The following is a 17530-nucleotide window of genomic DNA, read 5'->3' as shown; positions in this document are numbered from 1 at the left end:
AAGTGTATGATTGTATACACGGTAAACCATTCCAGACTGTTACCAACTAAACTACACCACTAACAGCAGGGCTTTCTACATGGGTGTAAAATTACGATAAGCTCAAACTGCAAAGAACTGTAAGCTGATAGTTCAATATTGCTACATCTGCTAGATGGATAAATAGTAGAAAAAGAAAAATTTAAAGGATGATGGGGAAAGGGCGGGGGACTGAGACTCAGTGGATAGTTCATTCACAGAGCTGGAAAGAGGAAGATTTGGGAGGTACAGGTTATACTGTGCATTGATCAGCTGATCATTGATAGAGGGAGCAGAGGAACAGGTTATACTGTGCATTGATCAGCTGATCATTGATAGAGGGAGCAGAGGAGCATGTTATACTGTCCATTGATCAGCTGATCATTGATAGAGGGAGCAGAGGAGCATGTTATACTGTCCATTGATCAGCTGATCATTGATAGAGGGAGCATAGGAACAGGTTATACTGTCCATTGATCAGCTGATCATTGATAGAGGGAGCAGAGGAACAGGTTATACTGTCCATTGATCAGCTGATCATTGATAGAGGGAGCATAGGAACAGGTTATACTGTCCACTGATCACTGATCATTGATAGAGGGAGCATAGGAACAGGTTATACTGTCCATTGATCACTGATCATTGATAGAGGGAGCAGAGGAACAGGTTATACTGTCCATTGATCAGCTGATCAATGATAGAGGGAGCAGAGGAGCAGGTTGTACTGTCCACTGATCAGCTGATCATTGATAGAGGGAACAGAGGAGCAGGTTATACTGTCCATTGATCAGCTGATCAATGATAGAGGGAACAGAGGAGCATGTTATACTGTCCACTGATCAGCTGATCATTGATAGAGGGAGCAGAGGAACAGGTTATACTGTCCACTGATCAGCTGATCATTGATAGAGGGAGCAGAGGAGCAGGTTATACTGTCCATTGATCAGCTGATCATTGATAGAGGGAGCAGAGGATCAGGTTATACTGTCCATTGATCAGCTGATCATTGATAGAGGGAACAGAGGAACAGGTTATACTGTGCATTGATCAGCTGATCATTGATAGAGGGAGCAGAGGAGCATGTTATACTGTCCACTGATCAGCTGATCATTGATAGAGGGAGCAGAGGAACAGGTTATACTGTCCACTGATCAGCTGATCATTGATAGAGGGAGCAGAGGAACAGGTTATACTGTGCATTGATCAGCTGATCATTGATGGAGGGAGTAGAGGAACAGGTTATACTGTCCACTGATCAGCTGATCATTGATTGAGGGAGCAGAGGAACAGGTTATATGGTCCACTGATCAGCTGATCATTGTAAGATTCTCAAAATTCACAGATCCCCCAAAACTCGGAGAAAAACCCTAAAGAAATTCACTTTTTCCCTGAGTATCGAAAAACTTTGGCCATTGACTGAAATCCTAAGATGGAAGGATAGGTGAGAGGTCACCAGACAAATCCACAACACACACATGGAATGTGGGAGAATTACTGCTTCAGACATGACTCTGTTTTAATGCAAAACCTACAGCAGGTGATCAACATTCAGCACTAATTCGAAAGGCAGTCGGCCATTGAAAGAGGTAACTGCTCCACACATGATGGGGCCATGCCTTTGTTTTAAAGCAAAACCGATCAACACCTAGGTCGTTGGATACAAAAGGAAGCCTTGTGTGACGAGCTCTAAAAATCGGAATTAACAGTGACCCATCGGGAGAAGCAATTGCATCATGATGAGGGACCATCAAAAAGCCATCAAAGATTCTTAAGGACTTTGTAAGAACTGTTTAAACAGACATGAAGTGTTTTTTTTAAAGTGACGAAGACCATTTGTAAGAGAGGGATACAGAAGTGGAAACTCGAAACCTCTCTCTCTCTGGCTCTTGCTGGCTGTTGTGTGCTGCTGGTCTTGTTCTGCCTGTCTCTGGAAGGAAGAGCAGCTTCCAGCGAACAACAAGGCGAGGGTTCGACAGGGAAGGTCAGCAGCTCTAGAAGCAGGCCGACACACAAGAAGAAACCAGAGCAACAGCCCCAGCGGCCATCAGACACCTCACGGCAACAAGGGCCTCACGAAACAACCAACCGAATATTACCACCAACCAACCGGGTAATATTGAGCCACCGCGACCAAAGAGAAACCAACTCGGGAGAAAACCGAAGATCCGCAAAGTTTCCACTCTACAATCTATTCCTGACTTACCTCTGGGGGAATTACTGTCAAGGTTTCGTTTGGTGAGCATTATCTCTGGCCCTTTAGAGTCCAACTTAGCTAGTACAGTGGGATTGGGAGGGGTGAGGTATCTTTCTACTGTAATTTCCCTCGTGTGTACCGAAGTGTTCCCCATTTTATTAGAGTGTTAAGATTGTTGTGTTGTATTTTCTCTCTTGAATAAAGGTCAAAGTTTCTTGCACCAAAACCAGTTGTCTGCTGCACTTTGTCACAACCCCCAAATAAGTCCAAGGTCTAGAACCCAGGGAGTGGGAGCGATTCGGACCACTCAGAAGTCAGAGGCGAAGCTGACACACACCACCACCCCCTACATCTTTGATCGAGGGAGCAGAGGAGCATGTTATACTGTCCACTGATCAGCTGATCGTTGATAGAGGGAGCAGAGGATCAGGTTATACTGTCCATTGATCAGCTGATCGTTGATAGAGGGAGCAGAGGATCAGGTTATACTGTCCATTGATCAGCTGATCGTTGATAGAGGGAGCAGAGGATCAGGTTATACTGTCCATTGATCAGCTGATCATTGATAGAGGGAGTAGAGGAGCATGTTGTACTGCACACTGATCAGTTGTTCAGGGATATAGGGATGATCTAGAGGAGCATGTTTTCTCTGGAGTCCCCTGAGGATCTATCCTTGGCCCCCTCCTATTTCTCATCTACATGCTGCCCCTTAGCGACATCAACACATTCCACATGTACACTGATGACACCCAACTCTACCTCACCAACATCTCTCTCGACCCCTCCACTGTGTCTGATTTCTCACGCTGCTTGTCCAACATCCAGTATTGGATGAGCAGAAATTTCCTCTAATGAAATATTGGAAAGATCGAAGACATTGTCTCCAGTCCCTGCCACAAACTCCGTTCCCTAGACACTGATTCCATTCCTCTCCCTGGCCACTGTCTGAAACTGAATCAGAACGTTTGCAACCTTGGCATCCTATTTGCCCCTGAGATGAGCTTCTGACTCCGTATCGACTCCATCACCAAGACCGCCTACTTCCACCTCTGTAACATCACCCGTCTCTGCCCCTGCCTCAGCCCATCTGCTGCTGAAACCCTCATCCATGCCTTTGTTACCACTAGACTCAACAATTTCAATGCTATCCTGGCTGGCCTCCCATCTTCCACCCTCCGTAAACGTGAGCTCACCCGAAACTCTGCTGCCCGTAAACTAACTCACACCAAGTCCCGTTCACTCAACACCCCTGTGCTCTCTGGCAACGCCTCGATTTTAAAATTCTTATCCTGGTTTTCAAATCCCTCCATGGCCTCACCCCTCCCTATCTCTGTGACCTCCTATAACCCTTTGAGATCTCTGCACTCCTTCAATTCTGGCCTCTTGCCCACCCCAATTTTCATCGCTCCATCACTGGCGGCCGTGCCTTCAGCTGCCTAGGCAGCTAAGCTCTGGAATTTTCTCCCTAAACCTCTCTTCCTCTCTCTCCTCCTTTGTGATGTTCCTTAACACCTAACTCTTTGACTCCACTGTCCTAATATCTCCTTATATGGCTCGGTGTCAAATTTTGTTTGATAATCGCTCCTGTGAAGCGCTTTGCGACCGTGCTACGATAAAGGCGAAATATTAATGCAAGTTGTTGTTGTTGTTGTTATCCTGCACACTGATCAGCTGTTCAGCGATAGAGGGAGCAGAGGAGCAGGTAATACTGCAGAGTGTTGGAGGCTGCGCTGGTGATGGTGGTAGATAGTAGTGCTGGTATGAATAGTAGAAATATTGGTAGTCGTGATAGTAGTAGTAGTGGTAGTAATAGTGGTGGTAACGGTGGTGGTAGTAGTTGTTCTAGTAGTAGTGTTATTGGTATTAGTAGTAGTCTTGGTTGTGGTAGTCAAAGTTGTAGTGGAAGTAGAAGTACCAGTGGTGGTAGTAGTAGAAGTATCGGTAGTATTGATAGTAGTAGTGGTGGTGGTAGTAGTGATAGTAGTAATGGTAGTGGTGGTGGTTGTAGCAGTAGTAGTAGTACTAATGGTAGCATTAGTGATATCAGTAGTAGTCATGGTAATAGTAGTAGAAGTAGTAAAGGTAGTAAAAGTACTAGTGGTGGTAATAGTGGTAGTAGTAATAGTTGTGGTGGTAGTAGAACTAGTAGCAGTAGTGGTATTAACAATAGTGTTAGGATTAGGCGTGGTGGTGGTAGTAGTGGTGGTAGTAGTGATAGTAATAGTGGTAATGGTGGTGGTGGTAGTAGTGGTAGTAGTAGTAGCAATGGTGGTAGTGGTATTAGAAGTAGTGGTGTTAGCAGCAGTAATAGTAGTAATGGTAGTAGTACTAGTAGTGGTAATGATATTAATAGTAGTGATAGGATTAGTTGTGGTGGTAGTAGTGGTAGTAGTGATAGTAGTAGTGGTAGTAGTAATGGTGATAGTAGTAGTAGTAGTGGTAGTAGTAGTATTGGTGGTAGTAGTAGTATTATTGGTAGTAGTATTAGTACTGGTAGTAGTAGTAGTAGTGGTAGTGCTAGTAATATTACTGGTAATATTGGATGTAGCTTTGGAAGCAGTGGTAGTAATATTCATAGTAGTAGTATTGGTAGTAGTAGTATTTGTATTAGTAGTAGTATTGGTAGCAGTATTAGTAGTAGTTGTAGTACTAGTATTTATCGTAGTAGTATTGGTAGAAGTTGTGGTAGTAGTATTGGTAGTAGTAGTAGAAGTATTGGCAGTAGTAGCAGTTATTGGTAGTAGTAGTAATATTGGTAGTTGTAGTGTTGCTAGTAGTAATGGTGGTAGTGGTATTGGTAGTAGTGGTGGTGTTGGTAGTCGTCATGGTAGTAGTATTGGTAGTAATATTTGAAGTAGTGCTGGCAGTAGTAGTATTAGTAGAATTAGTGGTAGTAGCAGTGGTAGTAATATTGGTCATAGTAGTCGTATTGGGAGTAGTTTTAGTGGTAGTAGTATTGGGAGTAGTATTAGTGATGGTAGTAGTATTGGGAGTAGTATTAGTAGTAGTATTAATGGTATTAGTAGTACTGGGAGTAGTATTAGTGGTGGTAGCAGCATTGGGAGTAGTATTAATGATGGTAGTAATAATGGGAGTAGAATTAGTGGTGGTAGTAGGATTGGGAGTACTATTATGGTGATTGTAGTATTGGAAGTAGTATTAGTTGTCTTAAAAGTATTTGGAGTTGTATTAGTGGTGGTAGTAGTATTGGGAGTAGTATTAGTGGTAGTAGAAGTATTGGGAGTAGTATTAGTGGTAGGTGTAGTATTGGGAGTAGGATTAGGCATAGTAGAAGTATTGGTAGCGTTATTAATGGTATTGGTAGTATTGGGAGTAGTATTAGTTGTAGTAGTAGTGGTAGTAGTATTAGTGGGAGTAGTAGTATTGGGAGTAGTAATATTGGAAGTAGTTTTAGTGGTAGTAGTAATATTGGGAGTTGTATTAGTGGTAGTAATAGTATTGGTAGTAGTATTAATGGTAGTAGTATTAGTGGTGGTAGTAGTACTGGGAGTAATATTAGTGGCGGTAGTAGTATTGGGAGTAGTATTAGTGGTAGTAGTGTTGGGAGTAGTATCAGTGGAGGTAGTAGTATTGGGAGTAATATTAGTGTTGGGTAAGGGTATTAAGGGTTACGGAACCAAGGTGGGTAAATGGAGTTAAGATACAGATCAGCCATGATCTAATTGAATGGCGGAACAGGCTCGAGGGGCTGAATGGCCTCCTCCTGTTCCTACATTCCTATATCCACTGCAGGCCGGGGCAATATAATTTCAAAGTGTGACTGTTAATTAGTATTATTGGGAGTAGTATTGGGAATTGTAAACAATTTTACAACACCAAGTTATAGTCCAACAATTTTATTTTAAATTCCACAAGCTTTCGGAGGCTTCCACCTTCCTCAGGTGAACGGTGTGGAAATACCGTTTCACCTGAGGAAGGAGGAAGCCTCCGAAAGCTTGTGGAATTTAAAATAAAATTGTTGGACTATAACTTGGTGTTGTAAAATTGTTTACAATTGTCAACCCCAGTCCATCACCGGCATCTCCACATCAGTAGTATTGGGAGTAGTATTAGTGGAAGTAGTAGTATTGGGAATAGTATTAGTGGAAGTAGTAGTATTGGGAATAGTATTAGTGGAAGTAGTAGTGTTGAGAGTAGTATTAGTGGTAGTAGTAGTATTGGGAGTAGTATTAGTGGAAGTAGTAGTGTTGAGAGTAGTATTAGTGGTAGTAGTAGTATTGGGAGTAGTATTAGTGGTAGTAGTAGTATTGGGAGTAGTATTAGTGGTAGTAGTAGTGTTGAGAGTAGTATTAGTGGTAGTAGTAGTGTTGAGAGTAGTATTAGTGGTAGTAGTAGTGTTGAGAGTAGTATTAGTGGTAGTAGTAGTATTGGGAGTAGTATTAGTGGTAGTAGTAGTATTGGGAGTAGTATTAGTGGTAGTAGTAGTGTTGAGAGTAGTATTAGTGGTAGTAGTAGTGTTGAGAGTAGTATTAGTGGTAGTAGTAGTGTTGGGAGTAGTATTAGTGGAAGTATTAGTATTGGGAATAGTATTAGTGGAAGTAGTAGTGTTGAGAGTAGTATTAGTGGTAGTAGTAGTATTGGGAGTAGTATTAGTGGAAGTAGTAGTGTTGAGAGTAGTATTAGTGGAAGTAGTAGTATTGAGAATAGTATTAGTGGTAATAGTGCTGTGCGGCTGCTCCTGACTCTCGGGTCTCATGCAGCACTCGGCGCTCCCAATGTAAACGTGTCAGATTGGTCAAGGCTGGCGGCCAGGATGACCTCTTTATTGTAAACAAGCGTGTTCGGAGAGCTGGTAGCACTAAGTGCAGTACAAACGCAGCCTGAGAGATCCGACCAGGTGCTCTGACCATGTACTGGGTGGGAATTAGGTTGGCAAGTAGAGCAGGAAGCTGCAAAGGAAGCAGTGGTCTAAATCTAAATGCTGCGCAGGTCAGCTGCCAACAACACAGCTCCCTGTCTTTGAGGCGACAGGGCCAAACAGACCGCAAAATGTTTTGCATCCTTTGGTTTTAAAACCCTCCAATATTTGCACTTGGTTTAAACTGGAACACAGTGAATCTAGCAAAGTGTCTGCCTCCCTGATTATTCATAGGGCACACACACACACACACACACACACACTCTCTCTCTCTCGCTCTCCCCGAAAGAGTGAATAAACAGTACATTCTGACCAAACCAGACTAGACTTAACCAGAATCGTGCTCTGAATTTCTGCACCCCAGTCAGGGAGCAAAAAAAAGAAAATATAATTTCAAAGTGTGACTGTTAATTAGCTGGAGGCTAGGCCCAGACTTCAGCCCAGCGACAATCCCAAGACTACAAGTCAACCTTACAAAATATAACGACATTCAGGTCAAGTTCTCACTCCATAAATGTGGACCTGCTGCCCCGGCCTGCAGTGGATATAGGAATGTAAGGACAGGAGGAGGCCATTCAGCCCCTCGAGCCTGTTCCGCCATTCAATTAGATCATGGCTGATCTGTATCTTAACTCCATTTACCCGCCTTGGTTCCATATCCCTCAATACCCTTACCTAACAGAAATCTATCAATCTCAGTTTTGAAATTTTCAATTGACCCCCAGCCTCAACAGCATTTTGGGGGAGAGAGTTCCAGATTTCCACTGCCCTGTGTGTGAAGAAGTGTTTCCTGACATCCCACCCTTGAACAGCCTAGCTCGTGATTTAAGGTTATGCCCCCTTGTTCTGGACTCTCCCACCAGAGGAAATAGTTTCTCTCTATCTACCCTATCAAATCCTTTAATCATCTTAAACACCTCAGTTAGATCGCCCATTAATCTCCTATATTTAAGGGAATACAAGTCTTGTCTATGCAACCTGCCCTCATAATTTAACTCTTTTGGCCTCAGTATCATTCCGGTGAATCTGCACTGCACCCCCTCCAAGGCCAATATATCCTTCCTGAGGTGCGGTGCCCAGAACTGATAGTACAATAAATGTGGTCTCCCGGAGGTTTGTATAACTGCAGCATAACTTCCACCCCTTTGTCTTCCAGCCCTCTTGAGATAAAGGCCAACATTTTATTAGCCTTCTTAATTATTTTTTGTACCTGTCCATTAGCTTTTAGTGGTCCCATCATGCAGGCCAAAAGGTTCCGTCTTCGTTCCTCAATTTTTAATGTTTCATACCTCCCCTTTAAATCCTGGGGCTAAACATTTATGTTCTCTAATGCTCCATCTCATAGTAATCAATCAACTGATGAGTAATTTGTTTCAGTTCCTCACCTCCGCCCGCCTGGCTCACACTGGGATTGAATTCCACAGGCATCATCACCCAAGTAGTCAAAAGCAAAATATTGCGGATACTGGAAATCTGAAATAAAAACAGAAAATGCTGGAAAAGTGAAGTGCTCAATTCGATAAGGTGCCACACCAGAGGTACTTACACAAGATTATGGCTCATGGGATTGATGGTAATAAATTAGCATGGATAGAGGATTGGTTAACGGACAGAAAACAGAGAGTAGGAATAAACAAGACATTTTCGGGTTGGCAGACTGTAACTAGTGGGGTACCACAATAACTTGGGCCTCAGCTATTTACAATCTATATTAATAACTTAGATGAAGAGACCGAATGTAATGTATCCAAGTTTGCTGACGATACAAAGCTGGGTGCGAAAGTAAGCTGTGAGGAGGACACAAAGAATCTGCAAAGGGATATAGACAGGTTAAGTGAGTGGGCAAGAAGGTGGCAGATGGAGTATAATGTGGGGAAATGTGAGGTTATTCACTTTGGTAGGAAGAATAGAAAAATGGAATATTTATTAAATGGTGAGAAACTATCAAATGTTGGTGTTCAGAGAGATTTGGGTGTCCTGGTACATGAAACATAGAAAGTTAACATGCAGGTACAGCAAGCAATTAGGAAGGCAAATGGTATGTTAGCCTTTATTGCAAGCAGGTTGGAGGACAAGAGTGAGGAAGTCTTGCTGCAATTGTACAAGGCTTTGGTGAGACCACACCTGGAGTATTGTGTACAGTTTTGGTCTCCTCACCTAAGGAAGGACATACCTATATAGGAGTACGGTAGCATAGTAGTTATGTTACTGGACTAGTGAATCCAGAGGCCTGGACTAATAATCCAGTGATGGAATACTCTCCACTCTCCAGGAGTGTGATGGAATACTCTCCACTTGCCTGGATGAGTGCAGCTCCAACAACACTCAAGAAGCTCGACACCATCCAAGATAAAGCAGCCCGCTTGATTGGCACCCCATCCATCACCCTAAACATTCACTCCCTTCACCACCGGCGCACTGTGGCTGCAGTGTGTACCATCCACAGGATGCACTGCAGCAACTCGCCAAGGCTTCTTCGACAGCACCTCCCAAACCCGCGACCTCTACCACCTAGAAGGACAAGAGCAGCAGGCACATGGGAACAACACCACCTGCACGTTCCCCTTCAAGTCACACACCATCCCGACTTGGAAATATATCGCCGTTCCTTCATCGTCGCTGGGTCAAAATCCTGGAACTCCCTTCCTAACAGCACTGTGGGAGAACCGTCACCACACGGACTGCAGCGGTTCAAGAAGGCGGCTCACCACCACCTTCTCGAGGGCAATTAGGGATGGGCAATAAATGCTGGCCTCGCCAGCGACGCCCACATCCCGTGAACGAATAAAAAAAATTTTAAAAAATCCAGAGTCATGAGTTCAAATCCTGCCACGGCAGCTGGGGAATTTAAATTCAATTAATTAAATAAAATCTGAAATTAAAAAAAACTAGTATCAGTAATGATGGCCATGAAACTACCGGATTGTCGTAAAAACCCATCTGGTTCACTAATGTCCTTTCGGGAAGGAAACCTGCCGTCCTTACCCGGTCTGGCCTATATGTGACTCCAGACCCATAGCAATGTGGTTGATTCTTAATTGCCCTCTGAAATGGCCTAGCAAGCCACTCAGTTGTAAAATCTCGCTAAAAAAAGTCATAATAAGAATAAAACCGGACGGACCACCCGGCATCGGACACGACAAAGGCAAACCAAGCCCAGTCGACCCTGCAAAGTCCTCCTCACCAACATCTGGGAACTTGTGCCAGAATTGGGAGAGCTGTCCCACAGACTAGCCAAGCAACAGCCTGACATAGCCATACTCACAGAATCATATCTTTCAGCCAACGTCCCAGACTCTTCCATCACCATCCCTGGGTATGTCCTGTCCCACCGGCAGGACAGACCCACCAGAGGTGGCGGTACAGTGATATACAGTCAGGAGGGAGTGGCCCTGGGAGTCCTCAACATTGACTCTGGACCCCATGAAATCTCATGGCATCAGGTCAAACATGGGCAAGGAAACCTCCTGCTGATTACCACCTACCGCCCTCTCCCAGCTGATGAATCAGTCCTCCTCCATGTTGAGCAACACTTGGAGGAAGCACTGAGGGTAGCAAGGGCATAGAATGTACTCTGGGTGGGGGACTTCAATGTCCATCACCAAGAGTGGCTCGGTAGCACCACTGCTGACCGAGCTGGCCGAGTCCTGAAGGACATAACTGCCAGACTGGGCCTGCGGCAGGTGGTGAGAGAACCAACATGAGGGAAAAACTTACTTGACCTCGTCCTCACCAATCTAGCTGTTGCAAATGCATCTGTCCATGACAGTATTGGTAGGAGTGACCACCGCGCAGTCCTCGTGGAGATGAAGTCCCGTCTTCGCACTGAGGACACCATCCAACGTGTTGTGTGGCTCTATCACTGTGTTAAATGGGATAATTGTAAACAATTTTACAACACCAAGTTATAGTCCAGCAATTTTATTTTAAATTCACAAGCTTTCGGAGATTTTCTCCTTCCTCAGGCAAATGTTTCAAGATCTCCTTGAAGCCTACGCATTTATACATATGTATAAATGCGTAGGCTTCAAGGAGATCTTGAAACATTTGCCTGAGGAAGGAGAAAATCTCCGAAAGCTTGTGAATTTAAAATAAAATTGCTGGACTATAACTTGGTGTTGTAAAATTGTTTACAATTGTCAACCCCAGTCCATCACCGGCATCTCCACATCATTAAATGGGATAGATTCAGAACAGATCTAGCAGCTCAAAACTGGGCATCCATGAGGCGCTGTGGGCCACCAGCAGCAGCAGAATTGTATTCCAGCACAATCTGTAACCTCATGGCCCGGCATATTCCTCACTCTACCATTACCAACAAGCCAGGGGATCAACCCTGGTTCAATGAGGAGTGTAGAAGAGCATGCCAGGAGCAGCACCAGGCGTAGCTAAAAATGTGATGCCAATCTGGTGAAGCTACAACTCAGGACTACATGCATGGTAAACAGTGGAAGCAACATGCTATAGACAGAGCTAAGCATTTCCACAACCAATGGATCAGGTCAAAGCTCTGCAGTCCTCCAACATCCAGTCATGAATGGTGGTGGACAATTAAACAACTAACGGGAGGAGGTGGCTCTGCAAACATCCCCATCCTCAATGATGGCGGTGTCCAGCACGTGAGTGCAAAAGACAAGGCTGAAGCATTTGCAACCATCTTCAGCCAGAAGTGCAGAGTGGATGATCCATCTCAGCCGCCTCCTGCTATCCCCACCATCACAGAAGCCAGTCTTCAGCCAATTCGATTCACTCCACGTGATATCAAGAAACGGCTGAGTGCACTGGATACTGCAAGGCCATGGGCCCCGACAACATCCCGGCTGTAGTGCTGAAGATTGTGCTCCAGAACTAGCTGCGCCTCTAGCCAAGCTGTTCCAGAACAGCTACAACACTGGCATCTACCCGACAAAGTGGAAAATTGCCCAGGTATGCCCAGTCCACAAAAAGCAGGACAAATCCAATCCAGCCAATTACCGCTCCACCAGTCTACTCTCAATCATCAGCAAAGTGATGGAAGGTGTCGTCGACAGTGCTATCAAGCGGCACTTACTCACCAATAACCTGCTCACCGATGCTCAGTTTGGGTTCCGCCAGGACCACTCGGCTCCAGACCTCATTACAGCCTTGGTCCAAACATGGACAAAAGAGCTGAATTCCAGAGGTGAGGGGAGAGTGACTGCCCTTGACATCAAGTCAGCATTTGACCGAGTGTGACACCAAGGAGCCCTAGTAAAATTGAAGTCAATGGGAATCAGAGGGAAAACTCTCCAGTGGCTGGAGTCATACCTAGCACAAAGGAAGATGGTAGTGGTTGCTGGAGGCCAATCATCTCAGCCCCAAGGCATTGCTGCAGGAATTCCTCAGGGCAGTGTCGTCGGACAAACCATCTTCAGCTGCTTCATCAATGACCTTCCCTCCATCATAAGGTCAGAAATGGGGATGTTCGCTGATGACTGTACAGTTTTCAGTTTCATTCACAACCCCTCAGATAATGAAGCAGTCCGTGCCCGCATGCAGCAAGACCTGGACAACATCCAGGCTTGGGATGATAAGTGGCAAGTAACATTCGCACCAGACAAGTGCCAGGTAATGACCATCTCCAACAAGAGAGAGTCTAACCACCTCCCCTTGACATTCAACGGCATTACCATCGCCGAATCCCCCACCATCAACATCCTGGGGGTCACCATTGACCAGAAACTTAACTGGACCAGCCACATAAATACTGTGGCTACAAGAGCAGGTCAGAGACTCGGTATTCTGCGGCGAGTGACTCACCTCCTGACTCTCCAAAGCCTTTCCACCATCTCCAAGGCACAAGTCAGGAGTGTGATGGAATACTCTCCACTTGCCTGGATGAGTGCAGCTCCAACAACACTTGAGAAGCTCAACACCACCCAGGACAAAGCAGCCCGCTTGATTGGCACCCCATCCATCACCCTAAACATTCACTCCCTTCACCACCGGGGCACTGTGGCTGCAGTGTGTACCATCCACAGATGCTCTGCAGCAACTCGCCAAGGCTTCTTCAACAGCACCTCCCAAACCCGCGACCTCTACCACCTAGAAAGACAAGAGCAGCAGGCACATGGGAACAACAGAAAACAACATGTTCCCCTCCAAGTCACACACCATCCCGACTTGGAAATATATCGCCGTTCCTTCATCGTCACTGGGTCAAAATCCTGGAACTCCCTTCCTAACAGCACTGTGGGAGAACCTTCACCACACGGACTGCAGCGGTTCAAGAAGGCAGCTCACCACCACCTTCTCAAGGGCAATTAGGGATGGGCAATAAATGCTGGCCTTGCGAACGACGCCCACATCCCATGAACGAATAAAAAAAAACCTGCCTTAGAGGCGGTGCAACGAAAGTTCACTCGATTCATTCCTGGGATGAGAGGGTTGTCCTATAAGGAAAGATTGAGTAGAATGGGCCTATACTCGCTGGAGTTTAGGAGAATGAGAGGTGGTCTCATTGAAATATATAGGATTCTAAGAGAGCTTGATAGGGTAGATGCTGAGGGGATGTTTCCCCTAGCTGGAGAGTTTAGAACTAGGCGACATAGCCTCAGGATAAGGGGTCAGACATTTAGGACTGAGATGAGGAGGAATTTCTTCACACAGAGGGTCGTGAATATTTGGAATTCTCTACCCCAGAGGGCTGTGGATGCTCAGTCATTGAGTATATTTAAGACTGAGATCGATAGATTTTTGGACTGTAAGGGAAACAAGGGATGTGGGGATCGGGCGGGAAAGTGGAGTTGAGGTCAAAGATCAGCCATGATCTTATTGAATGGCGGAGCAGGCTTGAGGGGCCGTATGGCCTACTCCTATTTCTTATGTTCTTATGTTTCTTATGAAGCACTCAGAATAGGCAGCATCTATGGGGAGAGAAACAGAGTTAACGTTTCAGGTCGATGACCTTTCATCAGACCTGGAAGAAGTTCGAGATTCAACAGTTTATAAGCAAAGACAGAGCCAAGGAAGGCCGGGGTGGAGGGGTGGCGGGGGAGGGGTGAAGGAAAGAACAAAGGGTGGAGGGCAGGAGTGATTAAAGAACAAAAGGGATGAGGCAAAAGGGGGTTGTAATGGGGCAAGTAAAGAAACAAAAGATGGGTCGAGAGGAGATGTAAATGGTGACACTAGAACCATTATCAGCACCTGCTGTCCGAGAAAATAATTTAGATGAAGAGACCGAGTGTAATGTATCCAAGTTTGCTGACGATACAAAGCTAGGTGGGAAAGTAAGCTGTGAGGAGGACACAAAGAGTCTGCAAAGGGATATAGACAGGTTAAGTGGGTGGGTAAGAAGATGGCAGATAATGTGGGGAAATATGAAATTATCCACTTTGGTAGGAAGAATAGAAAATCAGAATATTTTTTAAAAGGTGAGAGACTAAGAAATATTGGCAGTCAGAAGGATTTGAACATTAGAACATTAGAAATAGGAGCAGAAGTAGGCCATACAGCCCCTTGATAGCCTGCTCCACCATTCAATAAGGTCATGGCTGATCTTTGGCCTCAACTCCACTTTCCTTCCCGATCCCCATATCCCTTGACTTCCCTGGAGTCCAAAAATCTATCGATCTCAGCCTTGAATATACTCAACTTGAACATGAATCACAGAAAATTAACATGAAGGTACATCAAACAATTAGGAAGGCAAATGGCATGTCAGCCTTTATTGCAAGGGGGTTGGAATATAGGAATAAGGTACTGTGTACAGTTTTGGTCTCCTTACCTAAGGAAGGATATATTTGCCTTAGAGGGGGTGCAAAGAAGGTTCACTAGATTGATTCCTGGGATGAGAGGGTTGTCCTATGAGGAGAGGTTGAGAAGAATGAGCCTATACTCTCTGGAGTTTAGAAGAATGAGAGGTGATCTCATTGAAACATATAAAATTCTTAGAGGGCTTGACAGGGTAGATGCTGAGGCTGTTTCCCCTTGGCTGGAGAGTCTAGAACCAGAGGTCATAGTCTCAAGCCATGAGGTCGGCCATTTAGCACCGAGATGAGGAAAAATTTCTTCACTCAGAGGGTTGTGAATCTTTGGAATTCTCTATGCCAGAGGGCTGTGGATGCTCAGTCATTGAGTATCTTCAAGACTGAGATTAATGGATATTTGGACACTAAGGGAATCAAGGGATATGGGGATAGGGCGGGAAAGTGGAGTTGAGGTAGAAGATCAGCCATGATCTTATTGAATGGCAGAGCAGGCTCGAGAGACCGTATGGCCTATTCCTGATTCTATTTCTTATGTTGTTATAAAATAGTTGCTAATAAACCCAATAAATTGTTTCTAACCGCCATCTGCCTGTAGCTCGAAGAATAAGAACATGTCATTGGTCGTGCAGCCTAGCTACCGATTTTATCTTTCTGTCATAGGTCTAAACGCTGTTGAGGCCGATATGGGAGAGGGAGGAGACATGGCATGGATTTATTCACAGCCAATCATACCATCCTGTTAGAACATAAGAACATAAGAAATAGGAGCAGGAGTAGGCCAATCGGCCCCTCGAGCCTGCTCCGCCATTCAATAAGATCCTGGCTGATCTGATCCTAACCTCAAATCTAAATTCATGTCCAATTTCCTGCCCGCTCCCCATAACCCCTAATTCCCTTTACTTCGAGGAAACTGTCTATTTCTGTTTTAAATTTATTTAATGATGTAGCTTCCACAGCTTCCTGGGGCAGCAAATTCCACAGACCTACTACCCTCTGAGTGAAGAAGTTTCTCCTCATCTCAGTTTTGAAAGAGCAGCCCCTTATTCTAAGATTATGCCCCCTAGTTCTAGTTTCACCCATCCTTGGGAACATCCTTACCGCATCCACCCGATCAAGCCCCTTCACAATCTTATATGTTTCAATAAGATCGCCTCTCATTCTTCTGAACTCCAATGAGTAGAGTCCCAATCTACTCAACCTCTCCTCATATGTCCGCCCCCTCATCCCCGGGATTAACCGAGTGAACATTCTTTGTATTGCCTCGAGAGCAAGTATGTCTTTTCTTAAGTATGTACACCAAAACTGTATGCAGTATTCCAGGTGCGGTCTCACCAATACCTTATATAACTGCAGCAATACCTCCCTGTTTTTATATTCTATTCCCCTAGCAATAAAAGCCAACATTCCGTTGGCCTTCTTGATCACCTGCTGCACCTACAAACTAACTTTTTGATTTTCTTGCACTAGGACCCCCAGATCCCTTTGTACTGTTAGTATTGTTCAGCTGCCTTTGACCTTACCAGAGCCGGGTATCAGACACTCTTAACAGGCCGTAGCGGGTGCTGCTATGGTATGATGGTCTCACTTCCTGAATTGGCCATAGAGTCATACAGCACAGAAAGGAGGCCATTCTGCCCGACACATCTGTGCCAGCTCTCTGAAAGAGCTATCCAATTAATCCCACTCCCCTGCTCTTTCCTCATACAACAACAACAACTTGCATTTATATAGCACTTTTAACGTAGTAAAAACGTCCCAAGGCGCTTCACAGGAGCGTTATCAGACAAAATTTGACACTGAGCCACATTAGGAGATATTAGGGACAGATGGCCTAATGCTTGGTTAAAGAGGTAGGTTTTAAGGAGCGTCTTAAAGGAGGAGAGAGAGGTAGAGAAGCGGAGAGATTTAGGGAGGGAATTCCAGAGTTTAGGGCCTAGGCAGATGACGGCACGGCTGCCAATGGTGGAGCGAAGGAAGTGGGGGATGGGCAAGATGCCAGAATTGGAGGAGTGCAGAGATCTCGAAGGCTGGAGGAGAAAAAATTGTTTCTTTTTCAAATATTCATCCGCTTCCATTTTAAAAGCTATTATGGGATCAGCTTCCCCCACTATCTCTGTTAGGACATTCCATGGCTTAACGATCCTCCATGTTAAAATAATTCTGCTAAACTCTCCCTCTGTCCTTTTGGTAAAAGATCTTAAATTTATACCTAGCTCATTGATCAGTTGAAAACAGTCTTTCCATACTTACCTTATCAAAACTCCTTCATAATTTTGAACACTTCTATTAGATCCCCACGACTCAGCACAATGGCTCTGAAATTATGCTGTGGGATATTACATACGCGATGGGCAGGAAAGGACCAGCCGGTCCATCAAGCCTGCCCCACACTCATTACGGCCGGATCATCCTGACTAAATACTTCCTAGGGGGGCAAAAATCTGCAAAATTCCTCTCCAACCCCCCCCCTTAGGTGAGAGAAAAGCAAGTTCTTGCTTTCTCATCTCCTTTCGATCGAGTTTCGACCCTTGGCCTTTGACCTCGGTTGGTCCACGTAAGAAAAAAAGTTCATGCAATGGGTTAACGGTCGGGGCCTCCAAAGGTCTCAAAAAGAGAAAAGGGCTTCAGGATGTATCCAGGTTAAGCTGCCGATTACTGGTTTGGAGAATTAATTAAGTCCTGCGCACCATCCTCGGCACAGCTACTGAGAAA

The 17530-nt window shown here is 44.9% G+C and overlaps 1 long non-coding RNA gene across 1 annotated transcript in view; it reads right to left on the bottom strand.

The window, feature by feature from the left end:
• The window catches only part of LOC137323406 (uncharacterized), a 43616-nt gene that overhangs the window by 12922 nt on the left and 13164 nt on the right, over window positions 1-17530 (bottom strand). The window contains exon 2 of the long non-coding RNA XR_010963368.1: window positions 8477-8564. This is a non-coding gene — a long non-coding RNA (uncharacterized lncRNA). The remainder of the gene's footprint in view (window positions 1-8476; window positions 8565-17530) is intronic.

The sequence above is a fragment of the Heptranchias perlo genome, chromosome 7 (assembly GCF_035084215.1).
Source record: "Heptranchias perlo isolate sHepPer1 chromosome 7, sHepPer1.hap1, whole genome shotgun sequence".
Taxonomy (NCBI): Eukaryota; Metazoa; Chordata; class Chondrichthyes; order Hexanchiformes; family Hexanchidae; genus Heptranchias; species Heptranchias perlo.
Note: the sequence above shows the minus strand (reverse complement) of the source record. Positions and strands in the feature narration are given on the sequence as shown.